This window comes from Mauremys reevesii, linkage group 2 (assembly GCF_016161935.1).
Source record: "Mauremys reevesii isolate NIE-2019 linkage group 2, ASM1616193v1, whole genome shotgun sequence".
In the NCBI taxonomy this organism is placed as follows: Eukaryota; Metazoa; Chordata; order Testudines; family Geoemydidae; genus Mauremys; species Mauremys reevesii.
In genome coordinates, this window is record NC_052624.1 from 177730101 (window position 1) to 177744468 (window position 14368).

Consider the following 14368-nt stretch of genomic DNA (forward strand, 5'->3'; position numbering starts at 1 on the left):
ATTTATTTAGTACATACAAACCAATCAAGGAATATAATCATTTCTAAGACTATTAGAGATTAACCTAAAATTTGTTAGAAAACATTGGCTCCTTCAGTAGTAGTGATGATGATGATGATAATAAAAAGACGGGATTGGGAACTGTTTCCATGCCATTGAAGATGAGGGAAATTACTGAAGAGTAATAATAGAAAGAAAACAAGTCCGAAGCCGGTTATATAATGTACTATGGATAAGAAGAACGCCAAGCTATTTTTATTTTGTTTACTGTATGCTGTGCAATAGGGACTCCAAACTGCATCTCTCCCCTGTGATCCTGGACTCCAGATACAATTAGCAAAAATTGTAAGCATTCCTTATTATGTCCCAGAAATTAACATAATGATGTAAACAGTTGTTTCTTACAAATATTCTTTATGTACAAATAAGGAATTGTGAATGTGGATTACCTTAGTTTTTGAAACATTTTATGTTTCATATGATAAAGAAATGCATATTTCATAATGCAAGTTATATTTAATATTTAATGATCATTGTTATATATGTTATGCAGTATTGGTTAGTTACAGGTCAGATGTGTTCAGGCATAGCCAGTTACTTTGCTGACATGTTAGAGAAGTCAAGGTCTTTTCATTTTAGCTTCTGATGTAACCTTCAGTTAAGGGAAAATTCAGATTTCATGTTAATGTAGCTCTGTTTGTTTGGGTGGTGAAGACAGTTCAGTTTTATAGCTCTGTGGAGCAAGGGTTATGAATGAGGGAGAGATAATTGAGAGTGACAGAAAAAAATATCCCACTGTAGTTATTTTTGAGATGCTGCAAGGTACCTTTTAATAGTAAGTTATGATTTTATAGTATTGCCCTCCAATTTGTTCATGAAAATGGCCCAATATTTTTCAGGCGGTAATTCTTTTAAATGGATGGCTTTAATCTCATCATCATTTATAGAAGGCAAAGGTTCATAGGTTCTCTTCAACTCTGTCTGTCTCTCTCTTGTCATGTAGATACATGTCAGTGCTATAGGTTTTCAGTGCACTTACTCTAGCCCTGATCAGTCATGTAATTAGATCAGGCTGCCATGGTAACAGACAGTATTCATCGTCCATTCAGGTGTGTTTGTCTTGTGACTGGGCTACCTCAAGTGGCGTATGTACAGTATTTATGTTGGACAGACTGTACAGCTCACTTCTATGTCTTCTTGGAGAATATTTAAGCATATTATGACATTTCCTAACCACTGAACTTTTATGAAAGATACTTCTGAGCTGTTACAGCACTGGACTGTCAGATTTTACATGTGTGCAGAGTATGCAAATATATTTTGTTAGCTAATGAAATTGTTTTACCAGTTCCACCCGTGTTTATTGTTAATGAATCAACAAATGTTTTGTTAATTTTTAAAAGTCTTTCCTAAGCGTATCTGAAAGCTTCTTTTGCAATCTGGTGCTTTTGATTTGTTGGGTGTTTAACCATTTGAAGGCTGAAATCATATGTATGAAGTAGTGAAAATGTCACCATTAAAAGGGTTAATATTGTAGGCCCCAAACCTGCCGTAATCTATACGTGTTGCTTAACTTTACATGCTCTAACTTAAATTATATTAGTCACTGATAATTCACATCACCAGTATTACTTAACGGATAGTGTATTAAGTTAAGCATGTCCATAATTCTTCGTAGACTCGGGGCCTTGGATATGTTTTATTTGGTAATTGAATTTGCATTTTCACCTTGCAAAAACGTAGGGTGTATATATACTGTAATAAAACCAACTAAAAACCCAAGGCTATTTTATCTGTGACAGACTCAATACTGGTTAGTTTGTTTCTGATAACAGTAAGCTCTTTCACATTTGTTTTCATACTACTTTAGAAGATATTTTTTCATCATCGCATACAGTTGAAGGCCTTTTGCTTCAGTGTTTATAATGCATTTTTCTCCAGTGTAAAAAGTGCACTTTAAGAATATAAAGAGCTTCAGGTTGTTTACTGCGATTTAAAAATACATTTGACTGAGGAATATTTTTGTCTTTAATGTCCATGTTTGAATACTACACTATTATATTAGTCTTTTAAGAAACAATATATATATATTTTTTAAAATGGGCCAAAATGTGACTCTCTATTGCACTGGTGTAAATCTGGAGTGATTCCAGTGGGACACATTCAAAGTACTGGAGCTCAGAATCTGTCCTGTTGTGTGTAATCATGAAGTCTTTATTACACCTTTCTTAGGCAAAACTGCTATTGACTGGAGTAAGGACTTCAGAACTGTGCTGGAGGAGTTGAATTCACCACTTGCATAAGTGGCTAACATCTCCATTCACGTTTCTCCCAGTTACACCAATGGTGAATTTAGACCTCTGGCTTTAATGGCTTGATTCTGAGCAGTGACGTGTACTCACAATTCCCAATTGTTCAGTACTCCACACCTCTCAGGATCAGGCCCTTAACTGCTGGAGCTTAATAGTATCCAAAAAATATAATAATAAAACAGGCATTTTAATAGCTCTCATGTTGAAGTACGAGACTGGAGAAGGTAACAAGAGGAGTAATGCCTGTCTGTGGGTCAAATCTTGCACTGCCTGCCAGCTCACAATCCCAGCTGCAGTGTAACTGAGCCTGCAGGTTTTTGTCTGTCTGCCAAGCAGAGGAATTTTTTCTCATGGGGAAGTTCATGAACAGTTTCTCACTCTGAAGTGCAACTCTTTAATGCACTGGCTGATTTGGGCTTTTCTTTTTTTTTTCTTTCTTTTTTTTTTTTTTTTTTTGTAAAATAAGGGTGTTGTATCATCATCTTTGTACAACATTCATCAGTCATTTTGGTTTTGGGCTAGGTATGGCGGGAATTAGGAAAATGGGACTGGAGAAAGTCAAATAACCATACAAACCGACTCCTGCCGTTTGTACGATCCTTTGTACTGAATCATGCTTCTTATACAAATTGCTTATAATGTGGCTCACAGCATTGCAGAGTAAGTATTTTTAAAAATACGTTATATGAACTTGTGAAAAACAAATTTCCCCCTGGATTTCAGTGTGTGACAAAAATGGTGTGATTTTTAAAGGAGCTTTTAAAACAGGCCTGAATTTCCTTTGCCTCCAAAAAAAAACCACTTTTTGTAATCTATCCGATAGCCTTGTTTCATCTTAATTTTAAAAAAAATAGACCGTTAAATGCAGCCAATTGAAAAGCATCTAATTACTTGAAATATGAAAATAGTTTATATTAGTAATATATCTAGAGAATCAAAACTCAGAACCTGATCCTCCTCCCACTGAAATACAATGGCAAAACTCTCATTAACTTCAAAGGGAGCAGGAGTAACCCACTATGTTTGTATTGCTATTCATATAGTATAATACTTTTGCTGTGGTCTGCTAATAGGTGTAGTAACAAGGTATATTTTGGTTTAAAAAATGTATATAAAAATGGCATATGTGGTTTGAAATGTACCCTGGTTTCAACTGTAGTTCAGAATATGAGACAGCCCATTATGAGGCTGCTAGCTGATCATACAGGTTTTTGAGTGATTAACTATTGTGGAAGATTTTTCAGGTAGAGTTCATGCAACTTAATCAGTTCAGAGAACAGCTTCAGCTGGAGTTCTCTGCTGAGACTGCTATAACCAGGTCTACTTTAACAAATCAAAATGTAATGAGCATGACAAACAGAAGTACAGCAGGCTTGGTATAGGAAAGCATGTCAGACCCAAGAAATGGTGTGCTCTATGCCAGTGAATTTTGCATCTAAGAAATTTAATACACTAAGCTGTTAAAACTGAAAATATTGACCTGGTCATTTAATTTTACCTTATGCAGAACTTTGAGTGAGACAAATTAGTATATTTATCTTTGGACAGGGAGAACATACACACACAAAATGTTTTTGGGCTCTGGCATGTAACAGATATTCAAAAGTCATACATTTTAAAAAATGTGGGGAAAAAGTTTAAGGTGGTAACATTTTGATTTAGCTGAGATATATTTTGTGTTTATGTATATGTGTGTATATATATATGTGTGTGTGTGTGTATATATATATATATATATTTTAATTTTAACAACTCTGCAGACAAAAGTGTATTTGGAAGTTACAGAAACTAGACAAGTAAGTCTGGTTTCTTCTTGAGCTTAGTGTATTTGTTATTCAGCTATTACTTTACTATATTTTCTCCTACAACTATATTGTGTGATAGTGTTGTATTCTACTATGAATAGCTATGTGCATGAATGTGTTATTGGCCCCAATCCAGAAAAACACTTTAGCACATGCTTAAATCCTGCAAGTGCTTTGCTGAATAAGGATGGATTTAAGTACTGGCATAAAGTTAAACATGTGTGCAAGTCCTTGGATGAACAGGGGCCATAAGTATGCTCTCAAACTCAAACACAAAACTGCCACACGACAGAGGAATAGTAGTCCTGCTAAAGAGTGTCAAAAAATATTTGGTGAGGTTCCAAGTGGAAAAGCAAAACATATTTTGTTTGATATGTGATGTCAGCAGAATTGTGATGCTGGCTCCCTGTAATTTTTAATGATTAAAAATATGGAATTAGAAAAATATTTCTGTCATAGTATACTTTCTGTTTATATTAACTGGGAATTTCCAGTAAAAAGCATTAATTCCAGCATGCCAGGATTAAGATGATAGAACTGGGGAAATGCCACAAAATCTAATACTTTTTTATCTAGATCCCCTTAATATGGTCTGCTTTTTGGATGATGCCTCTCAAAGAAATTGTGTTCTGCTGCCAGTGAAGACTGTCATCACAACTGACTTATGTTTTCTGATCTCACCAATATCACATTTTGGAAAGCACATAGAGACACAGTAAATGGGCTGTGCTCTCTGCCACATGTCAGTTCCTCAGAACCATACGCTCCTTAGCCCCAGCCTGCAGTAGACAGTGCACATCTGTGTCATAGTTGCTGGCAGGAAGAGTGGCCATGTACGAACACACACAAGAATGGGTACACATGTGAGTGCACATCTTTAGTCATTTCAGCTACATTGTGCATGAATGACTTGTCTTTTTGGACACCCATGAAATGTAGATCCTTTTTGTGTTTCATGAAGATATACTAGTGAGCCAGTGAAGATCATAAATGTCCCTGATAGGCTCAAGCTGGTGTAAGATGTAAACAGCACACTTATCAATGTGCTTTTTGAGTACAGGCTTGTTGTTCTGAGTCCTGGTTTTCACTCTAGTTGTGTCACTTGTTGGAAGTGAATTGCCATCCTTCTGTAACTCAGACACAACTCTGTAATCTTTTGATGTTTTTGACCCTCAGTATTATGAATTATTCTGCGCTGGATAGAACCCCTCACAATCTTCACAGGACTATTTTGGCACTTGTATGGCCACTGCTAAGTTGGTTGGTTTTTAACTGATTTTTTTTTTTCATTTTGGTTTTCATCTCCTCAACTTCTAGATCAACAGTCACATTGCCGGCGAAGCCAGATGAGGAAGCAGTTTAAGCTGTGAATTTCTTCTTTGCTCCCATAGAACAGTGACGACCATCATTTTTTTTCTTCACATAGAGAGATGCTTTGTGAACAAGGTGAGGATTTAATGCTTTTTATTTCTCTCATGAGTGTATACTGCCCTTTCTTTTGGCAAACCTGGACACCTTAAAATGTTTTTATAATTCATTTGACACAAAATTATTCTACCTCAACATGACCAGGAATGGGGGTGCTTTATAAATAAATAACAACTATTATGGTATTACCCAAGTCAGCAAATCATATTACCTGTGTCTCAAATCTCAGCCTTGTAGGATGCTGCGTTGCAGATCAGTGGTTCTTATCTCACCTTAGGTCAAAATGTATTTGGTTACTAAAAGATTATGAGATGTATAAAAAGCTTTCATCCTTTGAGCTTTGTCATAGACTGCCATGCATAAAATAATGGAAATCCATCCTGTACTTTTATTGGCAATTTTTGTTTTGTTGTTGTGGGTTGTGTTGCTTGCAGACTCTTTGCCTTTTTCAACTTCCTGATTTCCTCCTGTGTAGAAAGCATGCGGATTCTCCCTGAAAACCAGGGCCGGATTTAGGGGCAGGTGACTGTCTGGGATGCAGGGCTTGGGGGTGCTAGGCTCGGGGCGGTATAAAGTATTCAAAAGTTTAACAAATGGTGGGGGGAAAGAGGGTGGTGTGCCGAAGACACTGCTTGACTGGGGTGCATTTGGTCTAGGGCTGGCCCTGCTTAAAACCATGGATAACCAGTCACTAGTGACATACCCAAGTCTTTCTTTTACTCTGGTTTAAGCAGTGTTGTCAGCTCTCATGATTATTGCAAGTCTTGTGATCCCTGGTGATTTGCTTATATCCCCAGATTCTGCAGTGATGTGATTACAGGACAATCTCAGCTTTTTGTTCTTTTCTCTTCTCCCCCCCCCCCCAACTTTAAAAGTAAGTTTGTACCTCATATGTTTGTGGAGAAGAGCTTGAAAATGTGTTGAGCCTTTAGGGGTCAATCAGACTGCAAATAAAAAGAACCCAAATGTTCTTATTTATTTGAGTCTCATGGTTTTTAAGCCTATCTCATGGCCCTGACTCATGATTTTTAAGAATTTGGGATTGGTTATCCTGCTAATGGTAACAAAAATATACAGGTTGCAGGAAGAAAATAGGCTGTTCTTTTAAATAATATGGCAAATTAAGCTGGGGAATTAGATTCAGAAACTGAAAGTACGTTTTTTGTTTTTATTAAACCCAGAAAACTGAGTTACTATAGTATTCTGTTGATGAAAAGCTGATCAGAAAGTCTCTGTAGTGGAATAACTTTTTAATGTATACAGTATGTCATAGTAAAGTGTGCAGTACATAATTTTACATTTTATTGTGACTGCAGGATGGGGTATTGTTCTTTAAAGGGAAGTAGTCTAAGCATGTAGTTGCATGTAAAGACATGCCTCTTATGGTGTACAGTAATCATCTAGAATGGAGGGGGCAGGTTGTAACCACTACATCTCTGGAGGATTATTCTTTTTGAGAATTAAATTGCCAGATAAAGCACCCTAACACATTTTCACCCTTCAGTTTCAGAAAATTTACTTGATAGCAGATGTTGGCTTGGAGATCAGGTGGAACAAATCTTTTTGTCAAGGCATTAACATTTCCGCAGAGCTCTTCATTTGTCCAGAATTAGCTCAGGTTTTGTAAAACTGTTTTTGTTTATAGAAATTATTACACTAATAGCTAGAAGAAGTAGTGCTTTATAGCATATTAATCAAATTTAAGTATGCCCACATTGTATTACCCATAATGTATTGCTAAGTCACCTTGAATATTCTAGCATCTGATATTTCCTATGATTGCATTAAAAACAATATCATAATTATTAAGTAAACATTTTGCATAAAAATAACCTTGTTATGTCCAATACAGTTGATTCTTAGCCATAGGCATAATACAAATATAATACTGCTTTCTTTGTCCACAGAATGCTTAAGGTTGTCTTAATGGACCTTAGACCAAATATATTTTTGAATACAGTGGGCTTGTTTCTTCAGTCACATCAGTTTTACATTGGTTTAACTCCACTGTCTTCAGCGCTTACTCCTGATTTACTCCAGAGTGAGATCAAAATCAAGCCCAGTGTGTATCAGAGTAAATAATGTAAAAGTTAACTAGATGGACACTGGCTGGTTACAGACATTATCCTTGTCATTTGATTTAACAGGGATCCCCAGCATTGCAACTGATGGAATGTGACCCATGGAGTTCTGTTAGGGTGACCAGATGTCCCGATTTTATAGGGACAGTCCCGATTTTTGGGTCTTTTTCTTATATAGGTTCCTATTACCCCCTACCCCATCCTGATTTTTCATGTTTGCTGTCTGGTCACCCTGAGTTCTGTAGTGTGGCCAGTGGCCACAGACAAGTTGCACAGGTCAAAGATGAGAGCTGAGACCATAGCCCTCTCCTACTCTACTATTTTACCAAGGAGGAGGGTGGCTGCAGTCTGCTCCACTAAATGCAAACTAGGTGGCTTATGGTATGTTCTCTTGTGTCCCTCATATGGACAAAATATTGGGCACCATTGATTTAACATACATAAGATCAAATCCTGAAGTCCTTACTTAAGGCTTAATTCTACAAACACAGGCAACTTTACTCACATGAATAATACCATTTACGGCAGCAAGTAAAGTAGTAAAGTCACTCGTTTAAGAATTTGTAGGCTCAAGTCTTGAGTGTGTACTGTTCTTATTAGATAAAACTTACACTGACTTTAATAATCATTTTGCCTGAATAAAGACATCAGGATGAATAAAAAAGTTATTAAAATAGCTTTTTTAAACCCTGTCTTTGATTAATTTTCACTAAAACTAAAAAACATAGGGAGAGTTGGTGTTTATTTGTTCAGAGCATGCATTGCCTCCTTTCAGGTAGGCAAATGACTCCATTTCCTTTTAAACAGTTGTGTTAAGAGAATTTTGTTTGAAATACTGGACATTTTAACAGCTAGAGTTCCTTTTAATCTTTTCCACTGTTCAATTCATGTGATATCTGTTAATCATATTGTGACATCTAGTTGACTCTGTAGCAACTGTCCCACTTGTAGCAATTCATTTACTGTACTTTGTGAAGTTTCATTAGCTATGGGTATACATTGCTTAACATGGTATCCCTTTTATGTAAGATATGTTCAGCTGGTTTTAAATGTGGTGTGTTTCTAACATATGCTGAATATTCATTTACAGCTTGTTTATAGACAGAGGTTTTATATAAATCATTTTTAGTAAAAGGAGAATGTGATTTGTCCGTATGGGGAAGTTATTAATGCCCCCTGCTGGCCATTTGAGAGTGCAGAGTTGGTGTTTCTTCTATCTACTGGCTGGTTCTGCTTTTTCTTTTTACATGTGAAGGCCATAGTGGTGGGAGGACTAACAGACGGTGGTGGAGATTTTGACTGAGCTAAGAGTACCAGGAAAATGAAGATGGATTTGAACTAGGTATAATTGGATAGTAATTGGAAATCACATTTAATTTTTTAATTGTTTGTTTTGTATTTAAGTGTGGGAGTAAATTTAATGTACATGAAAATGAAGAACTAATAGTGCAGACTGGCATTTCACAGGGAAGCGCTTTGCAATCTTCTCCACACAACTCTATACCTCTGCTCTATCATTCCTAGGTCTTTCTTGAACAAAGCCTGCCAGTCTCATGCCAAATTGTCTGAAGGTATTCTGATGTAGATAAATTGAGTGGAGTTTTGTGATGTGCTTAAGATAGGAATGCTGAAGTCGTGTTCTCTTGTCACATAAGCCAGGATTTGAGCCATGGTTCAGGGTTCCTGCTTCTACTTTAAAAAGATGTTTTTCAATGTCACTTTTTAAATGGAATATATGAGAGAGAAGTTTTGACCACGACTTTAAGAATTGAAAGTGCTCTTTTGAAAAATAAAAATCAGTGTAACATAAATAGCTATGTATACACCAGGTTTAAAAGGACGTTGTCAACTTACATGTAGCCCCAAATATAAATTTTCAAAGATTGAATAAAACTGACGATGAACAGAAATGCTTCTTTATTTTGAAATTCCACAGAAACATTTTCTTGCACTGGTTGGCTTATCAACATTGCAACATTCAGAACCCGAAAGTGAAACTGTCTTCACTGACTTTATTTTTCTAATTAGAAAGATAAGAAAAAAGTAATTGGACAGCATAAATAACAAAGAAACTTCAATTAAAAAAATTCTTTCACTTTTAACAATATAAGGTTTAGTAGTAACATAAGTAAATAAATGGGTTTGTATACAAAGCAAGGAGCTGATTCTCCACTGTCTTATACCTTGTATGTGTATTTACACTTGTGCAAAGTGAATATGAAAACACTACCATTCTGATTTGATAGTATTTTTTACCCACTTTGCACTGATGTGAATGGCTACACAAGATGCAAGGCAGTGGAGAAACATCTGGCCCATCATTTTTAACTTACTTTAAAGAAACACGTTTATCATCTCAGAGGTGTTAGGCAGAATAAGTTTTAATGTGACATTGAACCTTTTTCTTATTTTTAGGACCAAAATGTCAGAAATGGTCTCTGATTTTGCACATCCGCACCACCCGTGTGCACACACTCATCTTTTTGTGTGTGCAGGTTGTATAATTGCATGTTATTGGATTTGTACATGCATGCACCTGGAGGGTGTATGTCTTCATGGCAGAGTTAGCCTGGGTGATGGCATCTGGGTATGAGCATACAGGTTAGCCTAGGCCGGTGTGAGCAGCCATACCTGTGTTACTGTGTCCTCACTGATGGTGCAGAAATCCATGTGTGTCGCTAGAGCCCCTGGGAACTTATTCCGTGGTTGATTGTTATGCGCTAAGCTTAGCTGCTCTAAGATTGTTTCCCAGTGAATTGTGGGAGAATTTGTTTGTCCTTCTGGGCACACAGGGAAATCGTGGGAAGGCAATGAAGGACTATCAGCACTTTAATGGTTTAGCCTGCATCCTCGCTGCAAAGTGGGTGGGTTACCAGCCTGAGTGAGAGCAGAACCTGGGCTCTAACTCATACTCCCAGCTGGCTCAGGAGAGAAGTTTTTGTGTGTGTGTGGATGGATGGGGTGTTAGGCCACCAGCTGGGTAAAACCTCAGGCTAACTCAGTAGTGAAGTTACTCTAAGACAATGTTTCCCAAATAGTAGGTTCTGACCCACTAGCGGGTCATGGGAAAGGCCTAGGTGGGTGCAGTGTAGAGGCTGTGTTATTTAGGGTGGGGTGGGTCTGACCAGTCACCTGTTTTGGGGTCAAGAATGATTTTTTCCCATCGGACCATATTGGCAGAGTTTTTTTGCCATCGTCAGAGCATCATTGAGGCACAATTGGATTGTAAGTGATAGGACTTGAAAGTTTAATACTGGGAAAGGTAACACTGTCTAGCTCAGTGGTTTTCAAACTGCGGGTCGCGACCCAGTACTGGGTCGTGGAATGGAAGGCACTGGGTCGTGGTGGCTCTGGTCAGCACCACCGACTGGGCCGTTAAAAGTCTCGCCAGCAGTGCTGCCCAACTAAGGCAGGCTAGTTCCTACCTGTTCTGACACCGCGCTGTGCCCCGGAGGCGTCCAGCAGCAGGTCTGGCTCATAGGCGGAGGTAGGGGGGAGGGACAGGAGCTGCTGCTGCTGCGTAATTTTGTTGTTGTTTTATTTCATACTATTTTGCATTTGTGAAAAACTTGGGGCTCTATGGCTAAGGTTAAAAAGGATCAGCCACCTGAGGTAAATGGGTCCTGGGATTTCACTGGTGGACAATGTGTTTGTAGGAGAAGAGGAGACCTGAAATCCTTCCTCCTTGGTACCACTGCCACCTGGTTTTAAAGAGGACTAAATCAAAACATATTAATGAACTGCTAATGCGTGTCAGCAGAGTGCACAGGGCCAGTTAATGCGTGGCAGGCTGGTGTGGGATAGAGTCAGACCCCAGCTTGCTGTGAACAAAATGTTTGTGTAGACAAGCCTGTAGTGTGTAACACCATGTTTTGGAATGCAGTGGTGAATGTCCTAATAACAACACATTTTGGGCCTTTGTTTTTTTTTTTTGTATATTTAAATATTCTTGTGAATGTAAACACTTGAGAGTCAACTTTTAGGAAGAAACATGGTTACGTAAAACTACAAAGATAATTCCTGTTTGTCATGCTCAGTTTGTTTCTACCAATGAATATTTTCCCAGTGGTGCTGTTCATTGTCAGTGTCACATCCTAGCAGCCCAGTAGGGAGTGCTTTTTCAAATTAATGTGATAGAAAAAGGGTTTCTCCTCTTCCCTAGTGCCTGAGCACATCACCTCTCTGGTACTGTACTGTATGCGTAGCCTTCCCCAGATAACAGCAGGTGGATCCAGCACAGTTAGAAATTTCATTGTATGCATGAGCAACCCTCCCCTCCTTACATTAAAACAGATTTTAGTGGATTAGTGCACTAAACAGAATTTCATGTTTATTTTCAATGTGCTACTGGTAGTTAAAAAACCCCATAGCTCTATTACATAAAATGCATTTTTATTTACAGCTTAGTAGGCCCTACCTCTGACATATGACCAGCAGGAAAGCCCCTTCCTTTGATAGTTGTATGTCATCTGCTTCAGAGAATTAATTACTTGGCAATTCCCATTTGGTAATTCCCTCTTTATTTTCTGATGAGTTACTTAACAGTGATGGGCTTGTTGAGCAGAATACCGTGTTTAATCTGTGCTTCAGAAAAGACGGAGTGTGACTAGGGTTAGCTTTGTTTTCTAAATGCAGCTTTGCCATAGGAACATTGAAACCACGATAAAACACGTTAACAGTTCACAGTTAATGGTAGGCTTAATAGTGAGTATTTTCCAAAAAGAAATTGCATTTGTTATTTTAGCCATGTGGTCTGAATGAAACAGAATCCTGGAAAGATGTTAAAAATAAGTTCTCATGAAAACATGTCTTTTTGCATCACAATCCAGTCCCTGCAAAGCTCCTCCACCCAAATAATTTTTTTACAAAATCTTATTCTTAACAAAAAACAAGAAATACCCATCTTTTACATTGTCTAATATTTATTTTACATTTCAGTGTGTTCTATTTAGTTATTACAACATTGTTCAAAATAAGTGATACTTAAGGAAAAATATCACTTTGTTTTCTCCATTTTTACCTGTCTCGTTATTCTTCTTCCATCCCCTTTTACATTCCATTGGTGTGGTGGCCACAGCAACACCCATTTCTGGCTGAGGAATGCTTTATAACTGTCCAGCACCCTCATTTCTAACTACAATATTGCACTCTTCCCTGAGGGTACACGAGTCCAGCAGTGCTTAGATACAGCACTGGGCGTGGGGATATATACTGACCTTAGTCTGCATGTGAAGTTCCTGGTAAGGTCAAAGTGGGTTTCAGAAACCCATACATATCTGTCTATGAAATTCCTCCATCTAGGGCTTGATCCTGTGCTGTTAAATTCAATGGGAGTGTTAACGCTGACTTCAGTGGGGGCCGGATTGGGGCTGTACATTAACTTTAATGAATGCCATTGCCTCATGCTTGTTGATACCACGAGATTTGTTTTTGCTGATCTGACCAGAGAAGCTGAGAATCGGGCTATTTTTCTTGTAGTTTAGCAGGAAGTATGCAGTGTGTTAGCTTGCACGATATTGCATCATCTGACTTGCTGATTTATTAGAAGTTCGTAAGGATCCCTCCTGCCCAGTCATTGCAAGGATTGTCATAGATTTAGTTAATCAGTGAGAAAAATGTGTTAGAACATACTACTTCGCTCATGTTTTTGTGAAATTAATAACTGGAATTAGTGATTTTACAAATTTGTAAGGTTTATAAAATGTAGAATTCCAAACAGATCAATCCACTTTAAGTGTGTTAATAAACTTAATAAAGTTTCTCCTGGAAAGGAATATTAATTAAGTTGATTAAAGGTGGCTTCAAGTATATAATTATAATAATAATGCAATTATTTTTGCTGTGACTCTGAAATGTTGTTTCTGATTGTCAACGGGGGGAAAAATCAAGTAGTTTGATTTTTTTTTTGCACAAACTTCCTATTGAATGTTTTACTTTCTTAAATAGTTAACGTACAGTTCAGTAAACATACACATTCAATATAAATTTGTATATGTAGAACTTTGATTTTTACCAAATATCACTAATTGTGAACATAATATAAATGCTTTTTTTTTTTTAAAGGGGCATGGTAACTAAAAGCTCTTTCACTCTCCCCCCAAAAAGACTGAATTTTTAGACTATTTAATTTTTTGAAAATGATTGTTGTGGTCTTGAAGTGTGGTTGTATGTCCAGTCCTGCAAACCAAGACCTAGGTCCTCAATGGTATGTAGGTGCCTAACACCCATTAAAATTAATGGGAGTTAATCATCTAAATATCTTTGAGGATCTGGGCCTAAAATCGTTGACATAGCCATAAAACAGGTACAACCTGCATCGTAGCGAGCAGCCTCCCCCTGAACAAAATGCCTAATTTCTGATCTGTAGGGATCACTTGTACAGAGCAGGGGTCGTTCATTCTCTTTGGGCTCATGGCTGAGCCTATAATAAAGGTGCCAGTTATGATGTGGATTGAGACTCATGTTACAAAGGCAACTAAGCAGCTACCAGCTGCTGAAAACTTTAAGTCACTCACCTCAGCTGATTTTGAATTTGCTACCTCAAGGGGAAAAGTTGCCAGTCTCATGAACTATCTTGGCCCTTCTTCACAGTACCTTGGAGACACCCCAACATTTCCTGAAGGGCCAAATCTTGGACTCCTGACTTTGTCAAAACTCCCCTTGAGTTCAGTGGGAGTTTTGCTTGAGTAAGGACTGCAGGATTTGGCCCACTGTATTTTCTTCTGAAAAAAAGGTATTGTTC

At 37.6% G+C, this 14368-nt stretch overlaps 1 protein-coding gene across 15 annotated transcripts in view; it reads left to right on the plus strand.

The window, feature by feature from the left end:
- The window catches only part of ATXN1 (ataxin 1), a 290595-nt gene that overhangs the window by 17983 nt on the left and 258244 nt on the right, over positions 1-14368 (plus strand). For 10 of the 15 annotated variants that reach the window (XM_039521465.1, XM_039521454.1, XM_039521471.1 and 7 more), the window contains one exon: positions 5435-5563. The exons of 3 other annotated variants lie outside the window; for them this stretch is intronic. The gene's annotated coding sequence lies outside the window, so the exon portion shown is untranslated. Of the gene's footprint in view, positions 1-285; positions 346-5434; positions 5564-8947; positions 8969-14368 lie in introns of those variants that run through there. 2 more of the 15 variants (XM_039521469.1, XM_039521455.1) reach the window with 2 other exon arrangements.